This window comes from Pongo abelii, chromosome 1 (genome assembly GCF_028885655.2).
Source record: "Pongo abelii isolate AG06213 chromosome 1, NHGRI_mPonAbe1-v2.0_pri, whole genome shotgun sequence".
In the NCBI taxonomy this organism is placed as follows: domain Eukaryota; kingdom Metazoa; phylum Chordata; class Mammalia; order Primates; family Hominidae; genus Pongo; species Pongo abelii.
This window is the reverse complement of record NC_071985.2, coordinates 129,470,018-129,493,529: the sequence shown is the minus strand read 5'-3', so window position 1 is coordinate 129,493,529 and position 23,512 is coordinate 129,470,018. Positions and strand designations below refer to the sequence as shown.

Genomic DNA, 23,512 nt, shown 5'->3' with positions numbered 1-23,512 from the left:
ATTATCAAATTCTAATAAGGATACAAAGAAATTGTATCTTTTATAAATTGCCGCTGGGAGTGTAAAATGGTACAACTATTCTGGAAAATATTTTGGCAGTTTTTTATAAAACCACATACACTTATCAGATGACCCAATAATTGCATATCTACACATTTATCTCAAAGCAATGAAAACTTGTCTTCACATAAATGTTCATAGCAGCTTTATCAATAATAACCAAAAATTGGGAAAAAAATCTCAACAGGGGACTGGTTGAAGTTACTATGGTACATGGATACAGTGGAATACTACTCAGTAATACAAAGAAACAAGCAAGTTATACATGCAAAAATTTTAATGAATCTGAAAGGCAATAATACAAGCCAATCTCAAAAGGTTACATATTCCAATTCTACTTACGTCTTTTGCATTCTTGAAATGACAAAATAAAATGTCTTGAAAATGAAAACATACAAGTAAAATAGATTAGCAATTAACAGGAGCTAGTGATTGTGGGGGTGGAGTTGACAAGAAGATGCTTAACACAAGAGAGCTTCTATGCAGTGATGAAACATTTCTGTGTACTAGTTATATGAATCTATATACACAATAAAATTGTGAAGAACTACACACACACACACACACACACACACACTCACATATTGGTAAAATCTGAATAAGTTCTGTAGTCTAGTTAATGGAATTTTCCCAATGTCAATTTACTTGTTTTAAGATTATATTACAGTTGGGCAGGATATAAACATTCAGAGAAGCTGGGTGAACAGTAACAGGACTCTCTTTACTATATTTTCAACTTCCTGTGAGTCTATAATTATTTCAAAATAAAAAGTTCAAAAGATTTAGAAGGTTAACAAATTAAATTGTCCCAAATATTTAAACCTGATAGAAATATTTAATCAAATGTTTTTATTCATTAAGTTCTCAAATTTAATATATCACATTATTTAAAATGTTAACATTTTAAACCCTACAAGAATCTGAACTTATCGTGTCTGCTTAGTACAGAGTAAGCTGAAACAACTGTGTGACCACCCTCACACCTAGAAAAAGTCAGATAACCTATGTAACCATAACTTTTCATGAACCTATGAGAGAATTAATGTTGCAGGGCAATCAAATAGCCCTAAATCTAAGATGACAGGCACTTTCAGGGAAAGACAGGACACAATTTTTGACTTACCTAGGGCAGTGACAGTAAGGAAATTGGGCTGGAGTTCAAAAGAGTAGGAAGAATTTCGCCAAACTTGTAACAAATTGCTGCTGAGTGTAGGAGAGCATGAGAGTACAGAGCTGCTTAAAGCCAGAAACACAAAGGGAGTTTGCATCCATTGCCATGCTCTTCACACATCTCATCACGTATTCCAGTGTTGGTGTCCCTCGTGCCAATCTGTGGGAGAAGAACAGCCAACACTGTGGAGCAAGAGTTTCACCTGGATCCCTCTTCCCTACAATACACAAGCCTAAACCACTGAGGGAACAGCAGCAAATGATCTCTTTCATTGATATTATAGATGAAGACATCTTAATATTTTAGATGAATTATAGATGATGACATCTTTTCACATTTTAGGGAGGAAAGAACTGATTTTTTCTCTACCTTCAGCTATGTTGAGTATACTCACAGACCCATGAAGGTAGAGAAAGCCTCTGGGCTCAGACTATTTGAGATTCCTTACTGCTTAGGGCAGGACATGATCATTGAGAAAGGCACAACCTCAAGAATCAAGGACACAAAGCCTACTTAAGACTAAACCAGGACAACAGAAAACACAAAAGTATAACCGTCTATCCCCACCCTCACCCCTTTTGGGTCAGTTGTCAGGTTTATAAGCCTAAAATAATAAGAAGAAACCACTGGGAGAGGGACAAGAACATATACATATTCTGCATGTAGGGAAAGCCTAAGGCTGAGAGTAGTGTAGGAACACAGAAAAATCCTCCTGTAATTCAGCTCCCAATCCTCAAGCACAAGGTAATAGTGGAGCACCCACGTAAACCTGGAGGTGTAAAAAAATAAAAGAAACAAACCAGCTTCACTGCCAGCTAGATATACTCATAACCTTAATTCACTATCCAGGAAAGATGGTTGTCACTTTTCAGGCATCAGTAGTATTTCTCTCAGCCTCTACATGCCAACACATGATGCCTGTGTATAAAACACACACACACACACACACACACACACACACACACACACACACACACACACACCCCCGATACAACCCCCTCACCGCCAAACACATATGAAGGTTAAGATACAACTCAATAAGCAATCAACAAAACTAGAATTAGATTAGGCCCAGATGTTGGAATCATCAGTGAATTTTAAATAACAGTGTCTAAGATGTTAAAGGCTCTGGAGGAAAAGGTGGACATCTTTCATGAACAGATGAGGTATTTTGAAGAGATGAAAAGTATAAGAAAGAATCAAATAGTAATGCTAGAAAAAAAATAGAAACATAGTAACAGAGATGAGGAATGCCTTCAATGGGTCCATGAGTATACTCAAGATAGCTGAAGAAAATATTAGTAAAGGTCAAGATAGGTCAAAAAGGATAACCCAAACTAAGACACAAAGAGGAGAGAGAGAGAGAGAGAGAGAAAGAATGACAGAGAATCGAATGCAATGGGACAATATCAGTCTAACAGATGTGTAATTGGGATACTAGAAACAGAAGAAGGGCAAAGTATATTTTTAAATACTTAAAAAATATTTTAAGGAATAGTTGAATTTTTTATGTAACAAATTAGATTACAAAACCAAAAATTTGGAGAACAGGAATTAAGAAAAGAAAAAAAAATACTAGGTGCAACATATTAAAAGTGCCAAAAGTCAAAGAATAAAACAAGGCAGCCAGAAGAAAAAGGCATATTATGTATAGAAGAACAATTATATGAAGTTCAAGCCAGGCACGGTAGCTCACACCTGTAATTCCAGCACTTTTAGAGGCCGAGGTGGGCGGATCATTTGAGTTCAAGACCAGCCTGGGCAACATGGTAAAACCCAGTCTCTACTAAAAATATAAAAATTAGCCTGTAGTAGTGACTCACACCTGTAATCCCAGCTACTCGGGAGGCTGAGGCAGGAGAATCGCTTGAGCCTGGGAGGTGGAGGTTGCAGTGAGCTGACGTCGGGCCACTGCACTCCAGTCTGGGTGACAGAGTGAGACCCTGTCTCAAAAAAATAAAAATGAAAATAAAAGAAGAAATACAGCAGTCTTCTTGTTAGATAATATACAATCAACCAGAAGATAATGAATTGGCAACATTAAAGTGCTTTAAAAAAACTTTATAAGCCCAGAATTCTATTATCAATAAAAATATATTTAAAAATAAAGAAAAAAACCTTTTTTTTCTTCCAGAGAAAAATACTACTTAGAGAACTTATGACCAATGACTCTGTCTAATGAGACATATTTTTTAAAAATTCTGTCAGGAAAAAAAAAATACCCCATGGTTTCCAGGGCTTTGCAAAATAAATAAATAAATAAGTACCCCAAAGAGAAACTTAAATATAAGTAAATAAAGAGCAATGACAATGAAAATTATACAAATGAAAGTTAAAATATATATATTTGATTTTTATTTTTAATTTCTCCAAAAGGCATTTGCACTTCCTAAGCAAAATTAGAGGCTTCGAATATGTGTTTATGGCATATGTGGAAAATAGAATATATGACAGCAAAGTTCAAAGGTGAGAGGGTGAAAGTGGAAGCACATAAAAAATCTAAACTTCCAACCGAACAAACTAGCAAAATCCAAATGAAATATGCCTAAAGCTTGCTAAAAGAATTGAAACAATAAAGATACAAGTAAAAATAACTGAAATTGAAAATAGAAAATCAAGAGAGGAAATTGATAAAAACAAAAAATTGTTATTTTATAAGATTGATAAAATTAATAAACTGCTAGCCAGATTGACCAAGACAAAACAGAGAAGAAGCAAATAGTAAGTATCCAGAAATGAAAGAGATGACATCACTATATATTCTATGAATACAGACCTGAGATAATTTTGCAAATTACAGATCTAGAGCTAATATTTTCAACATATACACATATACCTTATAACTTGCTAATAAGAAGGCAAACAGGTCCATTAAAAGTACACAAAATGTGTACAGTGACATCACAAAAGAGCATATAAAAATGATTAATAAGTACATTAAAAGATGCTCAATTTTATCATCAAAGAAATACAAACTAAAAGTGCAGGAAGATACCACTGCAAAATGACCAAAAAATTAGAATTAAAAAGATCGATATTGGCTGGGTGCTGTGGCTCATGCCTGTAATCCCAGCACTTTGAAGGGCCGAGGTGGGTGGATCATGAGGTCAGGAGTTCGATACCAGCCTGACCAACGTGGTAAAACCCTGTCTCTACTAAAAATACAAAAATTAGCCGCGAGTGGTGGCCCATGCCTGTAATCTCAGCTACTCAGGAGGCTGAGGCTGGAGAATCACTTGAACCCAGGAGGTGGAGGTTATAGTGAGCCAAGATCATGCCATTGCACTCCAGCCTGGGCAATAGAGCGAGACTCTGTCTCAAAAAAAAAAAGGCTGATATCACTCAGTGTTGGTACACATGTGGAGCAGCTGGAACTCTCTCATACATTGGTGATGAGAATGCAAAATGGTAAAACCTACTTTGGAAAATTGTTGGAAACTTTCTTTAAAAGTTATACATAAACTTGCAATTTGACCATCAGTTCTGCTTTTATTTACCCTCTTGGGGGAAATTCACCCCTGATATTTCACGTAGGTTCTTTTCTATTTTCCCTGAGAGTTGGCCAGTCTGAGAAATAAAGGGCAAGAGTACAAAAGAGAGAAATTTTAAAGCTGGGTGTCCGGGGGAGACATCATATGTCGGCAGGTTCTGTGATGCCCCCTAAGCCACAAAACCAGCAAGTTTTTATTAGTGATTTTCAAAAGGGGAGGGAGTATACAAATAGGGTGTGGGTCAAGAGATCACATGCTTCACAAGGTGATAAAATATCACAAGGCAAATGGAGGCAGGGTGAGATGACAGGACCACAGGACCAGGGCAAAATTAAAATTGCTAATGAAGTTTCTGGCATGCATTGTCATTGATAACGTCTTATCAGGAGACAGGCATGCATTGTCATTGATAACATCTTATCAGGAGACAGTGTTTGAGAGCAGACAACCGGTCTGACCAAAATTTATTAGGCAGGAATTTCCTCATCCTAATAAGCCTGGGAGCACTACAGGAGACTGGGGCTTATTTCATCCCTTATCTACGATTGTAAAAGACAGCCGTACCCAAAGCGGCCATTTCAGAGGTCTCCCCTTAGGGACGCATTCTCTTTCTCAGGGTTGTTCCTTGCTGAGAAAAAGAATTCAGCAATATTTCTCCTATTTGCTTTTGAAGGAAGAGAAATATGGCTCTGTTCTGCCTGGCCCACAGGCAGCTAGAGTTTAAGTTTATCTCCCTTGTTCCCTGAACATTGCTGTTATCCTGTTCTTTTTTCAAGGTGCCCAGATTTCATATTGTTTAAACAACTTGTGCAGTTAATGCAATTATCACAGGGTCCCGAGGTGACAGCATCCTCAGCTTGCAAAGATGACAGGATTAAGAGATTAAAGACAGGCATAGGAAATCAGAAGGGTATTGACTGGGGAAGTGATAAGTGTCCATGAAGTCTTCACAATTTATGTTTAGAGATTGCAGTAAAGACAGGTGTAAGAAATTATAAAAGTATTAATTTGGGAAACTAATAAATGTCCATGAAATCTTCACAATTTATGTTCTTCTGCCATGGCTTCAGCTGGTCCCTCCGTTCGGGATCCCTGACTTCCCACAACATACCCAAGAGTAATGAAGCCATATGGTCCCACAAAGACTTTCTCATGAATATTCAGTGCAGTTTTATTAATAATTGTCCAATAATTGGATCAATCCAAATGTCCATCAATAGGCAAACAAGTAAATTAATGTATATCAATATGATTAAATACTATTTAGAAATATTAAGTACATATATATATATATATATATATAAATAACAACATGGATGAACATCAATCTTGTTAATGAGCTTTCCTGACACTCATCTGTACCCTTACAACTTCTAAAAAAAATTTAATTTGTAGGGAAGTTGAGAACGCTCACAGATAAGCCATGGTGTAGGAAGATTCATGTTATAATCATCTGACATGGAAAACTTTCACCATGAAGAAAAGGATGCTCAAACCTTAAAATTTGTACCATGGATCCAAGGGTGGAAAAGTAGAGGAGCTGAGCAACTAAAGTCATTTCAATCTTTCAGTTTTCATGTGCTTGTTCCCCTCCCATACACACACTAAATATGCCTATTTCCCTCTTCTAGGTACGTAGTGATAAATCAAATTTAATACAGGGAAGCATGCTAGTATATTATGGAATGAACTGTTTATTTATTTTTTTATTTTTTTTTATTTTTTTGAGATGGAGTCTTGCTCTGTCACCCAGGCTGGAGTGCAGTGGTGTCATCTTGGCTTACTACAACTTCCACCTCTCTGGTTCAAGCAATTCTCCTGTCTCAGCCTCCCAAGTAGCTGGGACTACAGGTGTGTGCCACCACACCTGGCTAATTTTTGTATTTTTAGTAGAGACAAGGTTTCACCATATTGGTCAGGCTGGTCTCGAACTCTTGACCTCAGGTGATCCACCTGCCTCAGCCTCCCAAAGTGCTGGGATTACAGGCATGAGCCACTGTGCCCAGCCTGAACTGTTTATAAAATACATAATACCTCCTCAAAGTCATTCTGCAGTGGGTTAAAGGAGCTATACCAATCAGAACCTCAATTGAGACATAGAGTGTAGTGGAAAAGAGAGTCAATAGGACAATTAGATCCAGTATTATGGAAGGCCTCATATATGAATCAGAAGAGTTTGATACTTTGATACAGAACTAGAGCTTCTCAAAATGTTCTGCCTAACTATCCTGAGTAGCAGAGAAGAACATAAATAAATATGCCTCAGTGTTCTCAAGGTATTATTGAAGCTACTTGCCACTTGCCAAAATACTGAATTTTTTTGTGTTAGTGTTAAAACTCAGGAGAAATTTGTGTGTTCATGATTAATACAAGATATTAGTATTATTTATCAAAGTATAAAACTTTCGCCCATATATTAATGTGATGTTGACACTGTGTGAAAATTCCTGTGCTCATGTTGTGGCACTACAGCATGCCACATAGTTTCTCCTAAGGTATGCACACCACTGTTTCACAGGCATGACATAGGCAATAGCTGACACTTTCTACCTTTTTAAACAGAGGTGAAAGTGCACTTTTCAAAAGATTTATGTGAAAGATAATACCTCGAGCTTTATTTTTTGGCAAAGAAATTTATATTTGACCCTTGATTAACCTCTGGCAGTATGTCAGAAAAATGTATATTCATGTCCATTTAAAAATAAATGAGAAAATTGAAACATAGAGAATTTAAATTGCAGATGTAAAACCAGAGCCAAGAAAATAAAATATTTTCTGACTCTGAATCCAGTGCCAATTCTATAATCCCTACTCATCCTGAGCAGAATATGATATAAAACCAATTTATCTTGGATCACATTCAAATGAATTTAGTTGTACCACAATGAAAAGCAGATACCTTTATAGGTCATCCTAACATAGACCCCAAGGACAGTATTACATAAGTCTGCTAGTACAGTAAGCTTTCACATATTGAATTTGCTGGGCAATGTCTGTCCCTGACACAGGTGTGTTTTTTTAAATACTGAAATGTTACCACTTGTACTTAAAAGAATGCTCAAATTTTCTAAAAAGAAAAAAAGCAAAGAAAGTAAAGGAAAGAGAAAAAGAAAAATGCCCACTCTATTGAAAGTAGTTAATATGCCAGGGAGACATTTTTCACAAACCATCTGGGGGTTCTCACAGCTATTTTCAAACTTTTTAGAAGTTCCATGATCGAGTAATCTGAGGAATCAACTAGAAGTGCGTAAGTTCTCAATTGCATTCTTGCTCTAAGGGATTACACTCTGGTTGACTTTGTGAGATACTGAACTGCTCTAGTTGCACTCACTGAATCATATCCTCATTGCCACAAATTTCTGGCTCTTTCTAAGAGTCTGCCTGCCCAGAACCATTAAAAAGGAGGGTTTTTTTATTTTTTTATTTTTACTATTGCTTTTAAAGTACACTTACTTCTTTGACTAGAGACAGAAGCTTTGAAGGTAGTTGTTGATAACAAACCTGTACCTGATGGGCAACCTGAACATTTGACTGAGTTTTCCACTTGGACTACCTCAAAAGCATTATCATACTAGTTTCTGGTTCCAATAAGGGCAGACTTCCTGGAGTATTCTGAATTGGATTCTCTTGGACTACTGGGCACAGAAAATCCTGCCAAATTAGACCTGGATTCCTGGACTCCTAGTTTATAAAAGGCACAGAGTGGCTTCCTGGGTATCTATGACCTTCTTTCATATCCACTGATAGCAAAAGTTGCTTGTTTTCCTTTGATCTTATTAGCAAAATTCCCTTTGAAAAAAAACAGAAAAGGAGTAGAGATGATAATAAGAGAACGAGATAAGTAGGTTAACTTTGCAAGTAGTTCCCAAAAGGAATAAACAGGAATTTTCGCATAAAAATATTTCTCAGGAATTCATATTTGCGTTTTGTCTGTTTTTTCTTAATAGGTTGGCAAAACTAGAAAGGTGATCATTTACTCTTTCCTCTTATAGTACTTATAAATGCCGATATATCTTTCACGTTTCTAGCATGTGTGATTTCATTGATAAAAACCTACTAATCATGTTTAACTTTATGTGTTTAGAGATACCATTCACAGCTTCTGTGAATAAAATTCATGGTAAAAAGGAAATGAGAAGTTATGTTAATGTCACCTTAGAAACATACTTTGAAAAGTGAATAGATATTTGTCAGGTTAAATTACAATAAAAAAGACTAGTTTAGTAGTTTACATACTCCCAAATTTTGGAATCATCTGAGGATCTTAAAAACAAAAAAATACTGCTGCCTGAGTCCCACCCCCAAACATTCCTATTTAATTAGTGTGAAGTGCAACTTGAGCACTGGGGTTATTGAACTCTCTTCAGTTAAATAGCTAGTCTAGTGGGATCCAAACTACATGAGAAATCTGAAGTCGAGTTAAATTCAGTCTCTTTTGCTTATTGACTGTAGTGTCTTGAGCAAGACAGTTGACTTCTCCAAAATTTTCTTCCTTATCTGTAAAAAATGGATATTTAGTAATACATTTTCTATATCTCTGATAGGGATTTTGTGAAGATTAAATGTGATACTGTTTGTCACCTCATAAAGTTTTCATTTGATAAATGTTTGTCATATTTATCAAGTTAAATGTGAAGTGATATATAAACATCAGTTACATGTGTATATGTATGTATATGTATATATATGCATATGTACATATATAAACACATATATATACATATTTTCCAGAAGTTCACATATTGTGAAGTTCAGATGAGATAATGCATGTAAATATGCTTTGAAGATTATAAAGGCATGCATAAATATAAAGTATTGTTACTCCTATTGTTGATAAAACAAACTGTAGAAAATTCCATGAAGTACTTGACTAGTAAAAAACACAGGATTATAGCTTCATGTGTTTTAAGTTACTTCTTGGCCCTCATCTTCATCTCTACTTTGGCCCAAACTGTATTAGGTTGGTGCAGAAGTGGTTGTGATTTTTGCCATTAAAAGTAACAGCAAAAACTACAATTACTTTTGCACCAACCTTATAGTTTGAAGGACAGCATGCAGTCCCTGACAAATAATCAGGGAAAAGTCATTTTAAGAGAGAAGTTTTTTTTTGTCCCTTAGCTCCAGAGTTACACCTAGGAAAACATACCTCGGTTAGATTTCAGTGGCTCCTAAGACTGGCCATATGAGTAAGTGGTATGACCTGAGAAATACCAAGAGGTCCCACCTGCTAAACATATCTTTCCTTAGGGACATTCCTGGAATTCTCCTCATTAGAGACAAAGCAGAAAGTCGCTTTTAAAATGCACAGAGACGTTAGCATATCATGGATTAATGTAACAATTTGACTAGAAAATGATTTTCAAAAGCTTGATATATTTACAAGGTGGAAAAAGAAATGGCTACATTCATCTTTGCTCTGACAGAAAGTTTTTAACTACCAGACAAAAATAATGCTGTCTAAATTACTCGGTCTCCTTACCTGAAATCAGATAGGACATATTATTAGCTATTGTGACCCTATTACCTAATTTCTTACTACCTTGTCCACATATCTCCAGATGTCCATGTTTGCTTCTCCATAGTAGGGTCTATAGTAAACTTTAGAGAGATTTCTTCTTGTTCTTAACAAACATTGATGAAGTTTGTGAGCTCCTTGTTTTTAACAGTTAGAGGAAGCATAAATTTGAGATTTTAACCTAAAAAATTGCAAATAGAGAGCCATCCACCAATGGGTATACAAGCATATGCAATTAAAATTCCAAATTGAAGGAGATATTTTTGAGAGACAATTATTTGATATTAAAGGACTATCTTTTAAAATTATTTCTCATGCTTGTGAATACCTTTTTTATATTCCATGTACTCTTGGGAAACAAGGGCAAGGATCCTATTCTTTTTTAGCTTTTCACCTTCACTCTCAAAATACTTGTCTCTGAAACTGCCTGAGAAAATTTAAATAGTTCATCTTAGCCTAATTTAAATAGTAAGGATTTTTTTTCTCTCTACCTAAAGACATATGTATAATAGGCTCTTCCTGAAGACTACCTCCTGTACTTTTTCACCTCCTCAAAAGCTGAATTTATTCTGACTTCACTGCTACGTTGGCTAACATTACTGTGCATTTACCACTCCTTTTCACTATTCACAGATTACTGTCCTCTCCAAAGCTTAGCCATGAATCTAGTGCTCCTCTAAGTAATAGATTTCTGCACCATGCACATCCTAACGTTCTTAAGGAGGTTTACCTCAAACCACATGGCATTTTTTGTTTTGCTTTTAATTTAGAAGGCATTTTACACTACCTTGGGTGTGCTGTTCTCCAGTTGTTCCAGATGCAGAGCAAGTTGCCCTACACAAGACCCTTATAATGCAGCAAATTCAGTGATGCTCAAAATGCTTCTGGCTAATTGGAGCCTATAGAAATCCACAATAAGAAAATCATACTGAAGTCCCACAAAGTTTTGAAGCAAACTTATTCTTTAGCAAATAACTACCTTTCCTTTGAAAAACAGTTCTTATGTTGTTATTAAAATATGCACAAGACTGAATGGCCGACCATGGGATAAATGACCATGTGATTTGTGCTGTCCATCAGAATTGGGTGTTCTATGATGAACCAAAGCCTAAAGTTGAGCATTGTCTAAAAGTCCTTTTTTATTAAGTAGAAGTTAGCTATACAGATCAAGTTAAAGCATAATGTATCCTCATGACCCAGGGAACTTCAGCTTTCTTCCTACTGTTGCCATTGTGAGAGGTAAAAGTCATGATGATTAGAAAACTCTGTAAATAAATGACATTAATTTCTAAACATAAATTGGGTGAATTTTATAGCACAAAGAATATTGTGAAAAACAGCACAAAAATCTTCAATGCATGCAAATTTTACAAAATAATTTAAGTGTCTAGAAATCCCAGGGTGAGATGCAGAATGTCATAAACAAATCTATTAGTAAATGTATTACAAATGTATGAACCAACCTTATTGAAAGGGAAAAGAGAAAAAGATACCGATGTAAGATTTTGGAAATGAATGGAGACTGAAATAAAGTTTCTTTTCTTACAGGTAAAAAGAACCGTACATAAGTGCTATACTCTAATTCATACAGTTATTCTCGATTGACATGCAGGTCAACAATTCTGAAACACAATACAGGTATACTGGAATTGGACATTTAAGGAAATGTATGGCAGATAGTAGGAGCCAAGTTTCTCACTGTTGGAGTAGAAGGTTATAGAAAGCAAGAGAGTGGACCGACTGCAGTCATCCATGTGGAAATGGAATAGAATTGGATACATCAGTATGCACTCTTCATTTGCTTAATGCAGACACATATGCTGGACATAGATTTATAGATATGTAAACATACAAACATATATTGACTTGCTCTTTCAGTTGAGAGGGCACAGAATGGCACCCTATTAACAATGAACACAACTAGCACCCAGATCTTTGGGTCTAACATCATTCTCTAATAAAAAAAACTTGAGATGCATGGAGAAATGGTTGAATCTAGAGCTGGGACATGAAATATACAAGATGAACACAGCATCTTTTTCTATCAAAAAGTAAAAAAGGGTTTAAAGAAAAAAATGTCCCAACGATGAGGGGAATGACAAAGGGATGCATGAGCTAACTGAAAAACACCCAATGGCAAATTTGGGCAACAATGTGAAATACTATTGGATTATAAACCAAAGTAAAAATAACTATCCATGAGTCAATTTTGATATAAAATGATTAAGCAAACACATAAATGAAAAAGAGACAAATCTCTCATACGGAAGAATTACAAATATATTTTTAAATAGTTATTTGCTTAAGGAAGAGCCACGTAACTTCACACTCATTAAGTATGTGTTATATACAGTGATTTATTCCACAAAGTGCAATATGGAAAGGGAGAGAAAAAAATATAAATTTACAGTGGATAAACCTGATAAACACTAGCTCAAGTCAGGTGGTCAATTAACATTATCAACAGTGATAAGTCATATGTGTGTATGTATCTTTACTACAATATACTACAAAGACTGGCATGTTACCTATGTGATCATCCTCCCTAAAACACATTTACCCCATGTGTAAACTTGAGAAAAACATCACAAAAATTCCAATTGAGGGACATTCTACAAAATATTTAACCAATATTTCTCAAACTACCTAGGTCATTAAAAATAAGGAAAGTCTGCTGAGTGTGATGGCTCTCATCTATACTCCAAGCAGTTGGGAAGCCAAGGTGGGCAGATTGCTTGAGCCCAGGAATTCAAGGTCAGCCTTGGCAACATGGTGAAACCTCATCTCCACTAAAAAAGGAGCTGGCATAGTGGCACATGCCAGTAATCTCAGCTACTTGGGAGGATCACTTGTCCCTGGAGGCAAAGGATGCAGTAAGCTGTGATTTTTCCGCTGCACTCCAGCCAGGCAACAGAGGGATACTCTGTCTCAAAGTAAAAATAAAAACAAAGTCTGAGAAACTATCAAAACTAACAGGCACATAAGGAGACATAAAACTAATGTAATGTGATATCCTAGATGTGATCCTGATTACTTTCTTTGAACATTATCTGTAATTTCTTCTTTGATGAATATGTGCATGGTATTTTACATGTAAAATATTGATGGTATCTATTATACTAATTCTGCCATATTTGAGCATAATCTTCTATAAGGTACAATAGCCATTACTTGCCCTTTCAAGATTAAGGTCTAAATTAGGTATGCAGTTTCATTTTTTAAAATGTTTGTGTTTATCATATTTGAACTCCTTTAGTAATTTTATGAAATGGTTCTTTTTTTGTACAGACATATCTCAGAGATACTGCAGATTCTGTTTCAAACTGTGGCAAGACAATAGATATTGAATTAAATCAAGTCATATAAATTTTTTTGTTTCTCAATGCATACAAAAGTCATGTTTACACTCAGCCTGTTAAGTGTGCAAAAGCATTATGTCTTAAAAATTATATACATACATTTATTGAAAGATACCTCATTGCTAAAAATTGCTAATGATCTGGTACAAAAACAGACACATAGAGCAATGGAACAAAATGGAGAACTCAGAAATAAGACTGCACACCTACAACCATCTGATCTTTGAAAAACCTAAAAAAACAAAACAAAACAAAACAAAAACCCAGCAATGGGGAAAGGATTCCCTGTTTAATAAATGGTGCTGGGAGAAATGGTTAGCCATATGCAAAAAATTAAAACTGGACCCCTTCTTTACACCATATGCAAAAACTAACCAAAGATGAATTAAAGACTTAAATGTAAAATCCAAAACTATAAAAACCCTAGAAGAAAATCAAGGCAATACCATTCAGGACATAGGCACAAGGAAAGATTTCATGATGAAAATACCAAAAGCAATTGCCACAAAAGCAAAAGTGGACAAATGGGATCTAATTAAACTAAGGAGCGTCTGCACAGCAAAAGAAACTATCATCAGAGTAAACAGACAACCTAGAAAATGGGAGAAAATTTTTACAATCTATTCATCAAAGGTCTAATATCCAGAGTCTACAATGAATTTAAACAAGTTTACAAGAAAGAAACAAACCCCATTAAAAAGTGGGCAATGGGCATGAAGAGACACTTCTCAAAAGAAGACAAACATGAGGCGAACAAACATGAAAAAAAGCACATCACTGATTATTAGAGAAATGCAAACCAAAACCATAATGAGATACCATCTCACACCAGTCAGAATGACTATTATTAAAAGTCAAAAAACAACCACTGCTGAGGTTATGGAGAAAAAGGAACACTTTTACACTGTTGGTGGGAGTGTAAATTAGTTCAACCATTGTGGAAGACAGTGTGGCAATTCCTCAGAACCCTAGAGGTAGAAATACCATTTGACCCAGCAATCTCGTTACTGGATATATACTCAAAGGAATATAAACTATTCTACTGTAAAGACACATGCATGTCTATATTCATTGCAGCACTATTCACAATAGCAAAGACATAGAGTCACCCCAAATGCCCATCAATGAGAGACTGGATAAAGAAAATGTGGTACATATACATCCATGGAATACTCTGCAGCCACAAAAACGAAGAAGATCATGTCCTTTGCAGGGACATGGATAAAGTTGGAAGTCATTATCCTCAGCAAAGTAACGCAGAAACAGAAAACCAAACACTGCATGTTCGCACTTATAATTGGGAGCTGAATGATGATAACACATGGACCCATAGAGGGGAACAACAAACACTGGGGCCTGTTGGTTGGGTCTGGGGAGGGAGAGCATCAGGAAGAATAGCTAATGGATGCCAGGCTTAATGCCTAGGTGATGGGATGATCTGTGCAGTAAACCACTATAGCACACATTTACCTATGCAACAAACCTGCTCATCTTGCATATGTACCACTGAACTTAAAAGAAAAGATGAAGAAAAAAAATGCTAATGATTGTCAGGGCCTTCAGAGAGTCATAATCTATTTATTATTTATTTATATTTATATTTTATTTTGTTGAGATAGGGTCCAGTCCAGGCCAGAGTGCAGTGGTGCAATCTCAGCTCATTGCAGCCTTGACCTCCCAGGCTCAAAGGATCCTCCCACCTCACCCTCTTGAGTAGCTGGGATTACAGGCACACGCCATCACACCCGGCTAATTTTTTGTATTTTTTGTATGTATGTATATATGTACGTATGTATGTATGTATGTATGTATGTATGTATTGATTTTGTAGAGACGAGGTTTTGTCATGTTGTCCAAGTTGGCCTCAAACTTCTGGGCTCAAGCCAGAGAGTTATAATCTTTTCACTGCTGAGATATCTTGATGGCTGCTGACTAATCAGAGTGGTGATTGCTGAAGGTTGGGGTAGCTGTGGTAATTTCTTAAAATAAGATAACAAACAGTAAAGTTTACTCATCAACTGACTCTTCCTTTTATGAAAGATTTCTCTGTAGCATCTGTTGCTGTTTGATGGCATTTTACCCATGATAGAACTTCTTTCAAATTAGAATCAATCCTCTCAAACCCTGATGCTGTGTTATGAACTAAATTTATGTAATATTCTAAATTCTTGGTTTTCTTTTCAACAATATTCACAGCATTTTCACCAGAATAGATTCTATGTGAAGAAACCACTTTCTTTGCTCATCCATAAGAAGTAACTGCTCATCCACTCAAGTTTTATCATTAGATTGCAGCAATTCTGTCACATCATCAAGCTCCACTTCTAATTCTAGGTGTCTTCCTATTTCTACCACATCTACAGTTACTTCTTCCACTGAAGTCTTGAACTGCTTAGTCATCCATGATGGTTCTAATCAACTTCTTTCAAACTCCTGTTAATGTGGATATTTTTACCTCCTCCCTGAATCATGAATGTTCTTAATGGCATCTAGAATGGTGAATTCTTTCCAGAAGGTTTTCAGTTTGCTTTGTCCAGACCCATCAGAGGAATCACTATCTACAGCAGCTATTTCTTTACTTTTTTTCTTCCAGAGAGGATCTTGCTGTTTCACCCAGGATGCAATGCAGTGGTGTGATCATAGCTCACTGCAGCAGCCTTGAGCTACTGAGCTCAAGTGATCTTCCCACTTCAGCCTCCTGAGTAGCTGAGACTAAAGGCACATGCAAATATGTCCAGCTATGTTTTTTAATTTTATTTTTAATAGAGATGAGGTCTCACTGTGTTGCATAGGCTAGTCTCAAATTCCTGACCTCAATCAGTCCTCCCGCCTCAGCCTCCCAAAATGCTGGGATTACAGGCATGAGGTACCACACCTGGCCTCTTAAATCAAAATACTCAAAAGTCAAAATTAGTCCTTGATCCATTGGCTGCAGAATGGACATTTTGTTGGCAGGTATGAAAATAACATTGATCTTCTTGGACATCTCCATCAGAGCTCTTGGATGACCAGATGCATTGTTAATAAGTAGTAATATTTTGAAATGAATCTTTTTTACTGAGCAGTAGGTCTCAATAGTGGGCTTAAAATATTCAGGAAACCGTGCTGTAAACAGATGTACTTTAATCCATGTTTTATTGTTCCATTTATAGTGTCCACACAGAGGTTGAATTAACATAATTCATAAGGGCCATAGGATTTTTGTAAATTAGGCAAATAAGCATTCAATTTAAAGTCACCAGCAGCCTAAGTCTTCAAGAAGGGAGTCATCTTGTCCTTTGAAGCTGGGCATTGATTTCTCCTTTCTAGCTATGTAAGTCCTAGAAGGCATCTTCTTCCAGTAGATGGCTTTCTTGTGTTGTTTATTGTAGGCACCTTCATCAATGATATAGGCTAGATCTGGATAAATTGCTGCAGCTTCTACACCAGTACTTCCTGTTTCAGCTTACACTTTTATGTTATGAAGACAGCCTCTATCCTTAAACTTCATGAGCCAACCTCTGCTAGTTTCAGACTTTTCTTTTGCAGCTTCCTCACCTCTGTCAGTTGACACAGAATGAAAGAGAGTTACAGCCTTTACTCTGGATTAGGTTTAGGTTTACAGGAATGTTGTGGCTGGTTTGATCTTCTATCCAAACCACAAAAACTTTTTCCATATCAACAATAGGCTGTTTTCCTTTCTTATTCATGTGTTCACTGGAGTAGCACTTTTAATTTCCTTTAATAACTTTTTTTTCCAGTAACCACTTGGTTAACTGTTTGGCACAAGAGGACTAGCTTTTGGCCTATCTCAGCTTTCAGCATTCATGCCTTTTTCACTAAGCTTAATCATTTCTAGCTTTTGATTTAAAGTGAGAGACATGTAATTATATGTAATTCTTCCTTTAAAGTGAACACTTATAGGCTATTGTATGATCATTAATTGGGCTAATTTCAATATTGTTTTGTCTTAGGGAATAGGGAGGCCCTAGGAGAGGGAGAAAGACAGGCGAACCATTGGTCTAGTGGAGAAGTCAGAACACAATACAAATTTATCCATCAAGTTTGCCATCTTATATGGGCCTGGTTCATGGTACCCCCAAAACAGTTACAGTAGTAACATTAAAGATCACTGATTATAGATTACCATAGCAAACCTAACAATAATTTAAAATTTTGGAATATTGTGAAAATTACCAAAACGTGACACAGACATGAAGTGAGGGGAGCGAGCACATGCTGTTGGAAAAAGTGACACAGATAAACTTGCTTACTATAGAATTGTCACAAATCTTCAATTTGTAAGAAAATGCAATATCTGTGCAGCACAATAAAGGGAGGCATGCCACTATATATTCTCTTGTGTATGAGTTTATTGAAACAAAGCATGTGATGTATTCCTCTTAAGTCTTATAATTTCTATAGTTTATGTTAAAATGGGTTTTATATAACAGCCTAATAGACTAATTTTTCGGTATTATTTATCTACCATGATTATAAAAAGAGCTATTTAGTCTTTAGCTAATATTTAGAATAGCTACATAAGTAGCTTTGTAAGCCTTTTTTTCCCTGAAATATATTGAATAAAGTAAACCCTGTATTTTGCTTTGCTTAAATTTCTACATTTATTTAAATAAAAATGTTACCTAGCCAAGTACAACACCAGTTTGGTAAAGCTGAATTCCAGCAAAACATGAGCCAGTTCCACACATACAAATGAATGTGGCCTGGTAGATGCTAAGCTTTATTTTTCTCTTAACTACTAATTAAAGCAGTGTCTGTAAAACAAAACCTAAACGATGTGTTGGAAAAACTGAAGATTTCAACTCTATTGTTTTAGGAACAAATATGCTCAAAATACCTTATTCCATTCTTAACAAGCATGAAGAATCTGGTCTCCAGACTGGCCTACATCACAAATTTATTTGCAAATATGAGATTCCTCCTGCTCTCTTTATGTACCATGCTAAATACAAAATAAGGTCTAATTTCTCTTTTTAGACTACAATCCACTGGAGGGCAAAGATCTCTTAAATTTCCTGGGACCCACAATCTGCACTTTTGTAATAATTGGAAACTACAATAAAAATCTCTTCTTGAGTTGCTGTGGTCATTTTCTAAATGGCCCCAGTTGTAGTCAAGACAACCTAATCAGATAGCTGGTGACCAACTATTTTCAACCTTCTTCCAAAAAACAATTTGACCCAAGGCTATTCGATATAGTCTTTACACGGGAGAAGTCACAACACCAAAGACTTATGTTATCACCCACAGTGAGGCTGAGGTTCGTTCTTTTCTAATTATTAATAGTTCTAATCACCCAATATTTCTCCAGACTCATTGAAATGCCCGAAAAGAATTTAAAAAATAAATTTGTAAATTAAATCTTCAAAAATATTTTACAATTATTCATTATCAGGACTAACAGGAGGGTAGGAGGAGTCAGTAAAAATAACCAGCACTGATAGTTCCTAGGTACATATCATTAAACCAGCACTGATAGTTCCTAGGTACATATCATTAAACCAGCACTGATGGTTCCTAGGTACATAACATTAAAATGTCCATGTGCATATTTTTGCCTGGCTGTTCCTTATAAATATTTTTAACAAGAATCTAACCCACTTTTAGTGCCTGTTAATTGGGAAATTATTAAATGATATGTTTGATATCACTTATCAAATAAAGGCATTGAAACAATGTAAATTCATCTTATCTTTGTGTTGATGGTTACCTAGAACTGCATCATTCTTCCCCCCAAAATGAATTTGTCATGTGTGCGGAGAAGCAATATGATATTGCATACTACATGAAAAACAATTGTCTGTGTAATAGGAGATGTTGACTCTTGCCATTTCTTTTTTACTGTCATTTGTGAGTCACTTAACCTTTAGGCTCCTCAATTTATCTATATTTAAAATAAAGGTGCTGTGATAAATGACTTCTAAGATGTGTATCAATTCTGAAGTTCTGGACAACCATATGGAAAGATCATAGTGAACAGATTTTCTAATTAAGATAAAAGAATTCCTGAAGAAAGGAAAATGTCACCAAAAGCAAAATAAAAAATTACTGTATTTTTACAGGTAAACGATATTGTAAGGAAAAAAATCAATAAATAGAAAAGAATCAACCAGCATCTATTTTTGTTTTCATCTAAGATAAATATGAAGAAAATTGAATTTATTGAAGTGAATAAAGAGCTTTCAACTCTATTATTTTATTTGAAATTTTTATTATTAAAGCTGTATTTTTTCTGGGATAGTGTGTTATATACAGTTAAGAAGATTCTAGTTTCCCTAGACAGAACTATAAGATCTTGGAAGACAGGTGCATATTTTCTTTTTTCTCTTTTATCATTTGAGTCACTTTTATGGAATAAGGCCACTGTCAATCTGTTTCTTTCCATGCACTCTGAATTGCTGGCACAAGCATGAAGCTTCTCTGCAATACTCCCTAAATTTTAAACTGGTATAAAAAACTCCCTGCACAGAAACATCTGGTGTAAACACTTGTGGGGCAGATTGGAGATTGTCTGGGACACCTCCCCCTCTTATCTGCCTCCCGAATCTATCACTTGTTTCCTGGATCACTTTGTGGGTTCCTTGGAGATCTCCAATCACTGAGGTCTTGTACCAACGGCTCCCTTGATGAGTGCAAAAACCTAGCTACTGGATAGCTTCTTATGATACATATCCTCGTTGTCCATATCTTTCTGTTGTGGTCTCTCCTCTTCCTTTTAGACAAGCGTCTGATAATGGGTCTAAGACAACCCCTGCAGACTCCTTGTTGTAAGCGCCTACATCTGGAGCAGAGGAAACATTCAGCTTTAGTTTAATCTCAGTGAGAGTGCAGTTACCTTCTACCTGCATCCTCTGCTATGCTGCCACAAGCTGCTTCAGTCGAACTTTGCTGTTTTGATTTCTTAGATGTAAATCAGACACCTGTAAGTCTCTATGTCCCCCAGGCTGTAAGGGGAACTTACCAAGTTGTACTTGTATTGTTCTTGATGTCTTTCTCATTTGACTTGTAAGTGGGAAAGCAACCCATTTCCATTCGTGAGGACCCATATTACCTTGGCAGTCTTTCCAACTCCCTACTTTCTAACTGAATTATTTACATTCTCTTATATAAACACTGACCTTTCCAAAGCTGATTTTTAGTAACTTCCTTTGTAATTCGTACTTGATTGTATTGTGGCTCTGTCTCTCAATGAAGGGAAGAAGGTGTACAGTCATCCCTTGGTATCAGCAGGGGCATTTGCTCCAGGAACCTTCCCCTCCACCAGAGATACCAAAATCTTTAGATGCTCACGTCTGTGATATAAAATGGCACTGTATTGGTATGTAACCTACACACATCCTCCCATACACTTAAATCATCTCTTGATTACTTATAATACCTAATGCAAAGAAAATCCAATGTAAACAGTTGTTATACTATATTTTATTTCTATTTTTATTGTTGTTATTTTTTAGTTTTTTATTTAACTATTTATTTTTTGAATATTTTTGATCCATGTTTGTTTGAATCTGTGGATGTGAAACCCATGGATACGGAGGGCCAACTGAATATAGAGTATAAATATAAGAAGACAAATTTGAGCTATTGTGTTGGGGGCCCTACTGTTCACCAGCACTGTGACCATGACCAAGTTATTTAAACTTTCTGCATCTCAGTTTCTCCATCTGTAAAATATAGTAAATAATACTATAAATCTCATGGAGTTATGAGAATTAAATTAATTATGTACACATTCTTACACACAGCTCTATACACATCAGCATATATACCTGCCCAGTATGTATACACACTTACATATATTCTGTACTGTGTTTATGTGTATATGTATTCATGTTCACTAATAATATACTATATATAATTATTAGTATACAGTATATACAGACTTGTCACTTATTTTGTCACTTATTTTATTCTCAGTCTATGTATGCCTTAAAATTGAGACAAAATTCCCATTTTAAGGTGCAAAAATGCATAAATAACAAAGTAAGATATAATAAATACATTTATATATAAAGTATAAGAAAAATTATAAGTAAACTATGTATGTTGTATGTATGTATATTTCACAAAAATGTCTGAAATGCATATGAACACTAATTTTTGGGCTAAAAAAATCACCTTTTTGTCTAACAAAGTAGAGTTCATAAGTTCCACTAAAAAGTGGTTGTCATTATTTTAATAATATTAATACTACACATATATTGCAGTTAGTGTTCAAAATGTGTTCATTACATTACCTGATTTGATTTATATCATCTAATTTGAAGCAAAAAGCATTTCACACTGCATTATTACACTTTTATTCATTTTTACATGTAAAGAAGCTGAAATTAAGAAACATTGTGAAACTTAGATAAGGTGACCAGCAAAAAAGATGGGGGAGCTAAAATTAAAACAATGCTCCAGCAAGTCCTTATTGAGTGATCTTTATATTACTCGACATTGCTTTGGTACAAGAGCTGGTCAGTTTATTAGCTGTGATTGCACAGCATTTTGTGAAATCTTTATAAGATATATAATTAGTATGTTGAACATGAAACTTGTAAGATAAGTTCAAATCACAATTCTGTTTTATCTCCAATACGCATTTAAAATTCATTCAGTGTGGCTAATCTTTCCTGCCCCTGGGTGGAAAATTGTTTAGATTTTATAACTTTCCAGCTTACTCTTAGGTAGTAAGTAGTTTATGACTCCTTAAGTCACAAAACACTACCTCAATTCAATAATTATAACATATACAATCAAAATTATTAATCAATGTTTCAATGGCCATTCAAATTATGACTTATTCCCAAAGCCAAGGCCTACAGTTGCCTTCCTCAACACAATGAGAATGGTTGGTTGTCATCTACGCTTTTCCTTTACATGTCTACCTCTTCCTTCACTGAGTAGCTGTTTCTCAGAACGCTCCAGGGTCAAAGTAAGCAGGAATGGTAAGAGAATGAAATGTTTTTTTCCTTGCTGATTGTGCCATATTCTTTGTGCCTGACATGAGGATCAAAGCTTATTCTCTTATGAGATGCTTTTGTGGATTGGATTTGGAAGTTTCCATAGCTGCGGCATTTCAATCTCCTGGCTGGATGCTTCCAATTCAGCCCCGAAAAGGAGGTTTCAATGAGACCACCTAGGAGCTTTACATGTGTTTCCTGATATTGGAGGGTCTTGAAACTTGGAGTCAGACACTTGCCTAGTCTATTTAAAGGGTGAGAATAGGAGAAAAGGGCTGACTATCTGCTTGTCGTAGAGCCAGGAGTATTGTTGCTGCTTTCAGACTGATAAGGTCTGAAATTCGGGTCTACTTTAAGAGACAGTATAATAATAAGAGATCTTCGCAAAGTACTTAGAATATCCATTTCTTTTTCTCTTATTTTCTATTTTTTTTCATTGGTTCATGTAGGCTCAGAATGAAGGATGTTGGCTTTGACAGCATCACTGGCGAGAATTGCTAGAATTTAGGTATAAATAGAAAATGCCCTGGTTACAGTTAAAGATTTAAGTGACTGCATCGCACACATTTACAACTAACTCTGATATGTGCCCACTGAAGCAACAAGAGCAAGAAGAATCCAGATAGTAGCTTGCAGCAAACTGTAAACTGCCAAGGCTTTGGGGTACCATTAAATGTCTAGAAGTCTCAATGTGAGTTCAAATGAGGTTGGAGGAAAGCAGAGATAAATGATTCAATAAAACTAGCTTTGTTAGATTAACTGGCAGGAGACTTAGATATTTTCTTTTCTTTTTGTATGTATGTATGTATGTATGTATGTATGTATTTATTTATTTATTTTTTGGAGACAGAGTCTTGCTCTGTCACCCAGGCTGGAGTGCAGTGGCACAATCTGGGCTCACTGCAACCTCTGCCCCCTGGTTTCAAACAATTCTGCTGCCTCAGCCTCCTGAGTAGCTGGCACTA

The 23,512-nt window shown here is 35.7% G+C and overlaps 1 non-coding gene across 1 annotated transcript in view; it reads right to left on the bottom strand.

Annotated features, from left to right (window-relative positions):
- Positions 1 to 23,512, bottom strand: part of RNPC3-DT (RNPC3 divergent transcript) — a 109,982-nt gene that overhangs the window by 15,093 nt on the left and 71,377 nt on the right. Inside the window, exon 7 of the transcript XR_010141795.1 lies at positions 1,184 to 1,390. This is a non-coding gene — a transcript (RNPC3 divergent transcript). The remainder of the gene's footprint in view (positions 1 to 1,183; positions 1,391 to 23,512) is intronic.